General features: G+C 34.1%; 1 pseudogene; it reads left to right on the top strand.

The window, feature by feature from the left end:
• The first annotated feature begins 448 nt into the window (after positions 1-448).
• Positions 449-11,851, top strand: part of LOC149543101 (phosphoribosylformylglycinamidine cyclo-ligase, chloroplastic pseudogene) — a 65,182-nt pseudogene continuing 53,779 nt past the window's right edge.

The raw sequence follows: 11,851 nt of genomic DNA, 5'->3' as shown, positions 1-11,851 counted from the left end.
AGGAAGAACATTTGTGATGTGTAGCCCTTGATGTTTTATGAGGTCCAGTACACCGCAAAAGCTCTTGTATGTCAGCTTTGTCAGTACTTTTGCACACGTTTCATTTTTCTGCGATATCATTGGTTGATTCGTTGGCATAGCTATGAAGATTACTTACCAAGCAGTACCACCGTTGATCTTGTCTTGATCGAAGGTTGGTGCATCCTCGCATAATAAAGATGCAAGTTTTTAAGTAATGCGGGGAAGCACAGTGGTGACACATGGCAAAGTGGGGTCAGATATTTGTATTTCAATATGCTACATTGCAAACGAATGATGACGTGTAATGCCAGGTATGCACAGAAGATTTTTTGGTTGCTTAATGAAGGTGAAAGTCTTATCACCATTGATCCTATCTTGATCAACGGTTGGCACATCCTCACATAATAAAGATGCAGGTTTTTACGTAATGCGGGGAAGCGCATTTGTGACGCGTGTCCGTGATGACGTCAAACACTTGCTTGCTCAGAAGAAGATACGGTATCTGCTGGCATGAAGTGTTGTCAGACAGTATGAGCTAATATGGCAATTTCCTATTAGTCAGTATAGCTTGCTGGTCATGAATACACAATGGATTATTCTGATCGTCGATCTTGTCCTGATTGACGGTTGGCGCATCCCCGCATTATGAAGATGTAGGTTTTTAAGTAATGCGAGTAAGCACAATGGTGACACATAGCATTTTTCTAAAAAGGACTGTAAAGCTTGTTATTTTTAAATTAGGACCGTACGATCTGATAAAATCTATGAATGGGATTCAAATTGGAGTGTGAGTTGCGGGCAACGGTTACTAAGAGTAAATGTGATCCAGACCTGGTACGTGTGATTTTAATTCATAAAAAGAACCCACGATTTCACCATTAATGAATCACCAAAGCACAAGAAGAAAAATGCATTCAAGATTTCAGAGCTAAGGCACGGAATTTTTTGGTTAATACTCCAATAAAATTGCAAAAGACATCATATAGTGAAAAAGTGTGATTTTTGGTGGGTAAGTGCTCTGTGACTTTCTGAGTAAAATTTGAAGCATCTGTTGTTGTGAATTTTCCAAAGTTTCATTAAAAAATGCCGCCCCAAAAAGAGTTTACTGGACAAAAAGATTATCTAAAACGTTTAGTGCATGATGATTTTCTCGAACAATTCCCCTTATCAGTGCATGAAATAACTAAGGGAAGGGGACTCATTCCAAAAAACCCTAGATTGGTTGTGGCAGAAGGATTTTATGAAAAAGCTAATTGGATAAGGGATGCCCAGGTTTCCATGGGAGGTTTGGAGTTGTTTAAGAAATGGTTTTCAGAGCAAAAACTGGACACTCCTATGAGTAATGTATGGGAATTTGACATTGGAAAATTAGTAGTCCTCAGTTTCTTCTTTGATAGTGATTTATTGATGGACCTGGCAAAGAGGTATGATCCTATCACAGGGTGGGTAAAAAATCATTCAGGGTCAACCTTTTTAGGGTTTTCCCTGAGCTGTTCAGTGAGGTTTTCAACCTAAACCCTAACCACGCTATGCATGAAATCATTGATCTGGATGATCTGCAAGCTAGATATGATGCACAACGAGTGTACTTGAGAACAGGGCCACTATAGGAGCATGCTGCTAGGGTTGGTAATTTGCCTGTGATCACAGCTAGTACTCCAGAGCCATTGTTAAGAAGACATTTCAATCTGAGAGCTCAAGCACTATATTTTTCTCTTTGCAAGATCTTGGGGATAGATGAGGGTGATCGAATTCGAGGTTTTGTGGTCCTTATAATTGCTCAAACCCTTCAATTTGGAATGAGTACTATTCTGGATTTTGCCACTTTCCTAGCAAAAGAGATTCACAACGGTCTAGTTGGAATAGCAAAGGGGAAAGTAAACAAACCATTCTGTTGGTATTCATTGATGATGCATGTATGTTTGTACAAATGATATACTTTCTTCTCCAAGGGTATGGAGTTAGAAATCACAAAGGATGGAGAAAGGAATCCAGTGCAGTTATGGAGTGTAGATATGACTTCAGAGGCCACTGATGCTAGTTATGTAAGATTTGACAGGTATTTTGCATCAAAGCTTAGACTGCTTTTAAGAGGAGATAGCCCTAGAATCCCACAAGCATTATTAGAATTGGTCAGACCTAAGGACCATGCTAAAGGGCTACTTGTCAGTCACAACTGGGGGGATATAATTCCCTACAATGTTTCAACAGTAATAAGAGTTTATGGTTTCTTAGGAAAACCTCATGTGTTACCTTTTCATGTACCTTTGAAGATAGGGATAGCCGAGCTCTTATGGCATATAGGTACTATAGATGAGAGGGAATTGGTAAAGAAGGGCACTTTCTTTCCAATGGTTACTGAAGTGCATGATTTTGTTTTTGTTAAAAAGGGGTGGAAGCATTTAAATTTGTTTTTGAATAAATATAACATGGCAGAATCTCACGCCAGATTCATTGACCCTGAAGGATTCTATGATCTATTAAGAGAAAGGGCAAGAGCTTCCCATATGGTATATCAAGTTTACTATCCGGAAGATATAATCAGAAATATTTTCACATTGTAGGAGCAAGAATTAAGGAAAGAGAAATGGATAGTTTTTAGTAAAAACTTGGAATTCATAAATGCTTTTGACCCCCAGTATGACCCATTGAAAGATAAGAAATACTAGGGAGATAAAATAAAGGCATTAATGAATAATTTTTCTATAATAATTCAGACTATGAATGAAAAGAAAGATATATTTATTAAGACACACCCAGACAAGGTAGTAGAAATACAAAGAAGAATGAGTGGTAGGAATGTGGTAACTCCTAGCCAATATACATTGTAGAAAAGGGCAAGTTATGTCATGGTTCAAAGTGTGCAACAAGTACCCCCTCATAAGGAGCCAAGGTCAAGAAGTCCATCTGCAGCCAGCTCTCCAAAAAGACGAAAATTAGAGCAGGGGTCTTCTTCTACTCAAAAAGAACAATACTCCCCAAGCTAGTCTCCAATCCAGATAGATGATGAAGCATCTCTAAAGGAAAAGCTTAGACAAATGGGAAGAGAAGGGGATGTGATTGTCACCTCTACAGACCTGGATATGGGAGAGCCACAAGAACCTCCTACACCTTCATTGGACCTGACCATTGCTGATTACCAAGGTAAGGAAATTGACCCAATTGTTGCCCAGGCTTCTAAAAGATTTATTAATGATGAAACGTTTGTAAGATCTAGGGCTTTTGCTCAGTTTTTATGGAGATTAAATATAAAGAATTTTGAGAAAGCTTGTGAGAAGATCAAGGCTGAGCAACCAAATAAATCTGACCCGTCTATCAAGCAAAAGGTAAAATCAAAGTTTTTGACTGATTTTGCCCGGTTCACTCCTGAAGCTGGAAGGCAAATAGTTAGACAATCAAGAGTCCTCCTTCTGCCAGAATGGGATATAGTAAATGCTATTGTTTTTGATTCAGTAAGAAAGTAGAAGGATGTTCAACTAACAACCACTGAAGAAGTACTACAGGCTCATAGAGGGGTCAAATTTAGTGATGACCACCAAGCCCTTGTTTTGTGGTCCATAGATAAGAGAGAAAGTACCAAGATGCATGAGTTTCCCACTGCAGAACATACTGGTACATTGACAGTATACAGGGCTGGTGAGGTAAGTAGTAAACAAGTAATAGGAATGGCTTCAGAAATGCTAAAATTGAGTGGTGTTGTATCTGGACAAGAAGAAGATAAGTTTGCCCAACTCAATTCTAGGTTTGAAGAAGTTCTGAAAGCATATGAGGAAAGGGGTATACAGATACAATCAATGGAAAACAAAATGTCTTAGATGGAGAGGATACTTGGGAAAAGATAAATGGGAGAATCCAGTGCACCTACAATTGCATACCCTTCACAACCATTGGTTGGATCTGGATCAACCCATATTATTGAAATACCTAACACCCCTAAAAGGCCCCAATTCTATACTGCAGAGGATTTTGAAGAGGAAAAAACAAAATTTCATGAGTTGCAGATAGAATTGATAAATCAATATGAAGAGAAATTAAAGCAGGGTTTGATATATTTGAGGGATAAAATACAATGGTGAACCTTTTTTGATCAATTGACAAGAATTGTAACCCTCATGGATGAGTTGAACAGAGATAAGAATAAACCGACTCTTCTTACACAGAAATGGAGGGAGAGAAATAATGATGTTACAATCATATGTATATCTACAGTCCAAATGCCTTATCATCAAGTTGAGAAGATTTTTGATATATTAAATAAGCTAGAGAATTTTGATGATGAAAGAGATTCTTTACAGAGAAGATTAACACTCTGTTTTTCCAAATATATGGCTGAATAATTCACTTTATTTCCTTGTGCTTTAGAATCTGTTGATACAATAAAGGAAAAGGAAAAGTGGAAAAGGGAGTTGGATGAAGTATTTAACGAAAGAATAGTAAACATCATGAGTGAGACTGGCCACTGGTTCTAGGAAAAGACAAATGAAGAGCTAGTAAAAATACAGTTATTTTATATTGCTATGAGAAAAGAATTTGATGATTTAGAAGAAAGTGCAATTCTTTAATAATGATACAAAGAGAAGCTCTAAGTTTTGATTGGCTAGATGATGATGCTTTTAATAAATGGAAAAATCAGTTTCTAGAACAAATGTCAGAAGATGATGAGGAGGAAAATGTAAAAGTAAAAGTCACCCTCGTAGTTAATAATGAGGACATGGAAAATCCCTAGGTTGAAATAAATTTACAGGTAACTAAAGATGATACATCACTTTCAAACCTCATGGCTATTTACTTTGAGGATGAAGAATAATTGAAGAATGAGATCTTATTTTCTTGTTTCAACAACTGAGAAGCATAACAGAAAGGGACGCACCAATGGTTGTTCGATGTATTAGCTTTTTTGTTATTTGTTTTTGTCTTTTGTGACAGACATTTATCAGTATCCTTTAGAAGACACTTGTCACCTTCTTTAGCTTGAAGCTTGTTGCATCTCACACTATTTAAGTGAGATTCCAAGGCTAAAGAATGGTCCGAATTCTATTTCTTCTAAGTATTGTACTTAGTCTGGTTTTTGGTCCAAATTTGAAAAGCAAGTTTGTAATGTATTTTTCTATCAAATTCTCTGAGAATACATGAATATAGAATGAGCTGTATTTCTTTTTGAAGGCCATTCTGAGTCTACTGTAAAGGATATACGATTTTCAAAGGAAATGAATACAAATTATGAACTGTCCCCATATCAGTTCTTTCTGAATTTTGTCTCCTAAATACTTAGCTACCTTGATGTTGTATGAGTAAAAGCTTGTACAATTGAATGCAATCTAATTAGGTTGTATATCCATTTATCATTGCTATTAATTCAATGGATTAAATAAAGGCTTTGATGAATGTGATAAGATTCCTTAAGTATTGAAAAGGATTTTGAATGATAAATTCTGATAAGAATTGCTGATAGAATTTGTTGTAAAGCAACAAATTATATCTAAGAATTTGCTATAGACTCTGAACCCTAATGGATTAGGCACTAATCAAGTTATTTCAGCTGAAGGAGAAGTATATTATAAATGGTTATTTCAAATGTATCATCAAATCAAATTTTACTTTTATTTCCTGTAGATCTTCAAAGTTGGCCAGCACTTGTCTGCATGCAATGTTTTAGCTTCAGTTAGCCATTGTTGTTGAGAACATCTGCAGATCTATAGAAGAATTCTTGGCCATATCTGTTTATGGGATGTGTTTACCAAGTTAGTAAGAATTATATATATGTTTGAGGATCATGAAATGAGAATCAGAATGAAACAAAGAATAATCCTCATACAGTTGTTCCAGTTTTAAACCATCCCTGGGTACACCCACCCTGGTTTTGCAAAGCCAAAAGAGTAGAAAACCATCTGTGGTTTTGTTGAAGTTGGGCCCAAATACCTTGCATATGCAATTGTTAATAAGAATAGGCTAGTCTTTAGATTGTGTATGTACTGTCATTCTAGTATTAAGCATTTTGTCGCTTAGTAGTTTTAGTACTTTTTAAAACACCAACAATAGGTGTCACATGTTGGCAAAAAAAATTTCTCAACCTCCCAATTAGATTACGAATTGATTATTCTCAACACTTTACTCATTTAAAGAAATTATTCTTTAGGTTGCTCTCAACCCAAGTGGATAAAAGCTAAGGGTGATTTGAAACTATCTAGTTCAAGAAGAGGTTTTCTCCATAAGCTTACGAAGATCACCTATTAGTATGTGAGTTTTCCAAAGTTCACTAAAGGAGGAAAATAAGAGGTTTTAAACTGGTAAAAGTCTAGAGAAAGAAAGAATAGCAACACTTTGACTACATACTCTAATTGCTGTCAAGGAACAAAAAAGAAAATGAAGAGTGGTGTGACATAATGGAATTCAAATGTTTGGAAAAGAAATCGATCAAATGATGCTACATAACATAATTTTTGGCTCACTAAACAAATAAAATTCAAGGAAGAATAAAATGGAAACACGTGAGCTCCACAAAGTTAACAAGCAAGATCACCAAGCTACAAAGACATGTAACTAATGTCTGATAAAGAGCCCTCCAAATGGATTCTTACATTTGGTCACACAGTGATTGAAAGTTGATTGAGAGTTCAAAGAAATTGTCGATTAGGAAAAGATTATTCCTAAGTTGTCGTATACTCATGGTGGTTGGCAGCTACGAGCATTAACAAAATTAAGACACTAAGAACACACTGAGCATGAAAGCTAAAAGTCTGATCTCTGGGTTGAGGTCTTTGAAAATCTTCTTGTGATATTAGGAATTAAGTTCTAATTGGACACAAGTTTTTAGATTGATTGCTAGTAAAGAAATGCCTTTGTCATTTCTTCCTTTTGTCGAGGCTATTTATTGTAGTCTCACAACACACACCTCATTTTCACCTTCAAAATTGGTGAGCCCCTTTTTCTTTTCCATATCATGTGAAATTGCTCCTTCGAATAGAGTATTCCCTAGGGTACCTTGGGAAGTGAGAGTGCCACAACTTAGGTCTAGGAGTTGGATGAAGGAGAATAGAAGATTTTTTATTATTATGAAAACAAGGAAAAGTGTGCACCTTGGGCACTTGTGCAAGGTGAGAAGCTTCCCCATATCCCCTTCAATGTAGAGTTGTACATATGCACACATGTACACCTTACATAGGTGCACAACCCCCTCACTATGTGCACCCTAGGCCCATAAATAGAAGCAAACTTCCTAGGTCCACTCATTATAATCCTTGAGATCCTAGAGTGCATAACTTTTGCATCTTTGAACATCTGCATTTCCTTATAGTGAAAACACCAAGGTATATTCCTAGTGCACATCTGTGCACCATGTGTATCTACCTAAGTGTGCAACCTTGATATCTCCCCTATTATTTGAAGCATGTACAACAACACTTTTGTGCTCAACTCCATAGTATGTAGTTACACACATTGCACACCTACATAGACATGCAATTATGCATGGTGTGCATATACCTAACCTCGTATCCCTCTTGCTCCTCTTTGTGTATGTTTCACACTCTGCGCACTTGCAAAGGTGCACAAGTGCACATTTTTCTTGTCTTTTTCATTTTTAGCATGTTAGTCAGTTTCTCACCTATTTTTTTCAAGTCATTGAGTGTCTTCTTTCCTTCCAAGAAATGAAGTTTACAAATGATCATCCTTTCATGTAGGTTACCATGGCTTCATTGTCCTCTACAAAAACTAAGAGCGTACCTGAAACTATGACTTTTAAGTTCAAAAGAGTATCTAAGAAGTCATGTTTTATAGATTTGCACTCAGAAGTGAGAAATATAGAGCTTAGGTACATTGATTGGAACAAATTCCTAGTACTTTTCAACAAGTCCCATGAGAGATCAAAGATGATCTCTACACTTAATCAGAGTGGATTGGTAAATGCGGCATCACACCCAATTATAATATAACTATTGTCAACCAGGATTGCGCCTTTAGCAAGATAAAATTTCTAGCTATCCTATTGAAACATGGAAACTCTCTTGGGTGGTGGGTTTTCCTAAATCAAGAGATGAATCTCTTGATCCAGCCGGTTCCTAAACAATGATCACCTAAAAAATTAAATATATGTGGGAGAAGGGACAAGAAGATAAATGATAAAATGAAAAGCTACAACTAAATGAGGTGATACACTAGTATTTTATATGCAACTTCAATTAACTCAACACAAATTGCCTACAATATGAATGATTCCCAATACTCAGACAATCATGGAATTATAAAAGTGTTTCTATGCAAGGACCTCTGATCTCTTGCTTCGAAAGGAAAACCTAGACTTTACCAATTTTCTACAAAAAGAACAAGGACAGAAACAAAGAATTGCAATTAAAAGTATCGAGATTCAAACATACAATAAGGAATATAGCTTAAATGAAGGATAAACACAACATAATAGTGGAAAAACCAAAATATTTCACAAGAATCAATGAGAAGGAACCGTTGAATTGGTATAATCAATGCTGAAAAATCTCTGCTACAAAGTGCTCACACAATCCACTCAAAAATTTGCAATGTGCAAAAATTTTGAGCAAGAAAGAAGAGATGTCATAATGAGGTGAAAATACAATAAATAGGGCTCAAAACCCTAACTCAGATATTAGAAAAATGTATGAAAATAAGGTCCAAAATACTCTGATCTATGAAGAAACCCATGAAATCTTCCCTCAAGTACCTAGGTTGGATGTGAAAAATAATCCAAAAATATCATATATCAATCTACTCATAAACATGTGAAAACTGCATAAAATTGCATAACAAAGTGAACTGCATGTAAAACTGGTCTCAATTGCTCAATAGCTCACCAAAAATAGTTCTAAGTGCTCAATAAGTGCATGAGAAAATCAAACACCCCCTCAACCAAGAATGAACTCCATGTAATATCTAGCTGACCAAAAAGATCTTCCATTATTGAAAATAAGACTCTAGGTGAACTGGAAGTCATTCTCAGTCTCTAAAAGTATATCTCAAAGATCCATTTAGTTATCTTAATCTCTCCGAAAAGATACTCTCTCTTGATTCATTTAATCTTTTTCAATTAAACTAATTAAAAATATGAAGTGCTTTATAATGATAACACTTAAATATGTTAATTTCACAATAACCATGTACATTTTTTAAAATAATATTTTATTTATTATCATGATCATATTTTATAAATATTAAAAATTAGAATAATTATTTCATAAATAGTAAATACAAAAAATAAAAATTAATTAATGAACAAAATATTATAAATGCTTTGCTATCATTTATATATATTAAATGATAAAAGATCACAAAAACATCTAATATATAAAAATAATAACAAAGTTTAAAATCCAAAAGACAAAAACATTGTCCTTTATATTAGAGTCGAGTTCATTTCTACATTGGATTTAATATCTTTAGGGATCCGATGATGACTTTAGAGAAAAAGTCCTAAAACTTTATTCACTTTTCATTTTGTCTTCTTTGGAAGATTCCTTGTCGTCAACACTAGGGTTTGAAGGTTTCAAAAATTAATATAGGGAGTTTTTTTTTCCTTCTCCAAACAATGAAAATCCATTTTTAGGTTTTCCAAAGTCCACTTGTACTGGTAAACCCTGATTCTATGATTCTACATGAGGTTTTATGCACATTTGTTTTTGATATTTTCCTTGGAACATGATACATTTTATTTTTGGTATACAGAAAAATACACTTTCCTCTTCGACTTGCATTATTGTTTCTTTATCTTAAGGTAAGCTTCTATTGTTTCAACAAAACTAATATTGTTTTGAAATACCATGGGTTTTTCTCAATGAATATTTTCTTTGTTAACTGATATATGAGCTCATATTTTTTGGCTATATGTGATATCTCTATCATCTTTGGTGACTATTGAAGATTCCCGTAGAAACTTCAATCTCATCATTTACTCCAATTACCAAGAAATTGTAGCTTCTTTGTGTTGTGCACTTTAAATGTTATTTGTGCTTGGAAATCACTTACCAAATTATGTAAATCTTCCTTCTAGCTATCAAGAGTTACACTATGATTTTCTGTGTAACTACTTTATTAAACCCCGACCTTTGGTATATCATGATGTTAAATCCCAATTCTCATGATAATTTGTTATTCTTTTTACTGTGAGTTTTTTTCTTGAATTGATGATGTATATAACTTTTCTTCTGGATTTGATTGTGTGTGCTTTTTTACCATCAATATTTCGGATCATACTACATGATCCATCATTAGGATGAGAAAGTGTAGGAGTAGAGGTATTACAGACTGGGCCTTCCTCAAGAGATATAAGAACAGCGAGGGAGAGCACGTAAATTCATGCAAAGAATAAAAAGAGTACAAACTAATGAAATAAATGAGACAAGGGAAAAAAATAATTTAAAACTATAAAAATAAATAAAAGGCAATAAAAAGAAAATAGAACAAAAGAAAGTCCAAACCTAAGAAAACCTTAACCACAAGTGCTAAGAGTAAGAAAAAACAAATAAACAAAAGTAAGCAAGCAAATATATATATTGTTATATGCTAATATAAACACTATTATAAGCATATATTATTATATAGTATATCTACTTACACATATTAATATGCGACCTGAAATAGCAAATATATATAACTATACAAGAATGGATCCATATATGTGTACACATATGTTTATATATATTCATGGGTGTATACACACACACACACACACAAATATATATGCACTAATACATATTCCTATATATACTATATAAATATATATAGATATAGATATATATATATATATATATATATATATATATATATATATATTTATATATATTAATATATATGTATATATATATATATATATTAATATATAAATATATATGCATATATATACTCACAAATATGTATTAATATATATTTATATATACCTATATATAGTATATAAATATATAAAGATATATACTAATATATATTTATTAATATATATAGAAACAAAAATACCCAAGGATGCATATATCAAAAAATTAACAAAAGAATGAAAATTTATATTAAAAAAAAAAAAAAAACAATGAAAAAAATAAAAAAAATCCTAAGAATGAAAATATACAAATAAATAAATAGTACATAAGAGTGTATATATATATATATATATATATATATACTTGCCTATATATATGTGCATTCTTATATATATATATATATATATATATATATATATATATATATATATATATAAGGAACAAAATACAAGAGGGAACAACAATAGCAAGAAACCACACAGTCAAAAGAGGAAAGAAAAGGAACCAAGAAGACCATCCTAACGAAGACCAGACCCACAAAACTCAAGCACTACAGGGACAAAAATAAACTAGAACACACATGGACAAACTAGTCCACTCATGATTTGTGTATGCCTATGTGCAAGAGAGAGAGGGGGGGGGGGGGGGGGGGGAAGAGAGAGGAGGAGGAAGGGATGACGAGAGAAAGAGAGGGGGAGAGAGAGAGATCAACACAAACCAAGAAGGAGGGAGGAAGACAAGAAATCAAGCTAAACAAACGAACAAAAAGGATGGAGAGAGAGAAGGTAAGACCAAAAGAGAAAAAGGCGGGGGGGAAACACCATTATACAAAAAATTAAAAGAAAGAGAACAAAAGATAACCAAGAAAGCATTAAGGATTATGGGGTCTATCAAGCATGCCACAAGGGGGGTTGTTGAGAGTATCAAGCAGGGGGCGCCACACATGGTTGATGGACCACCCGCCATCACAGTTAAGGTTAATGTGATGGTGGTTAATGGCAATGGCCTCTTTCAATTTTCTCTTGAAATAATTGTCCTCCCTAGACACTATTTTTGCA

The sequence above is a fragment of the Cupressus sempervirens genome, chromosome 8, assembly GCF_028749045.1.
Source record: "Cupressus sempervirens isolate cs-2001-9-10 chromosome 8, ASM2874904v1, whole genome shotgun sequence".
In the NCBI taxonomy this organism is placed as follows: domain Eukaryota; kingdom Viridiplantae; phylum Streptophyta; class Pinopsida; order Cupressales; family Cupressaceae; genus Cupressus; species Cupressus sempervirens.
Note: the sequence above shows the minus strand (reverse complement) of the source record. Positions and strands in the feature narration are given on the sequence as shown.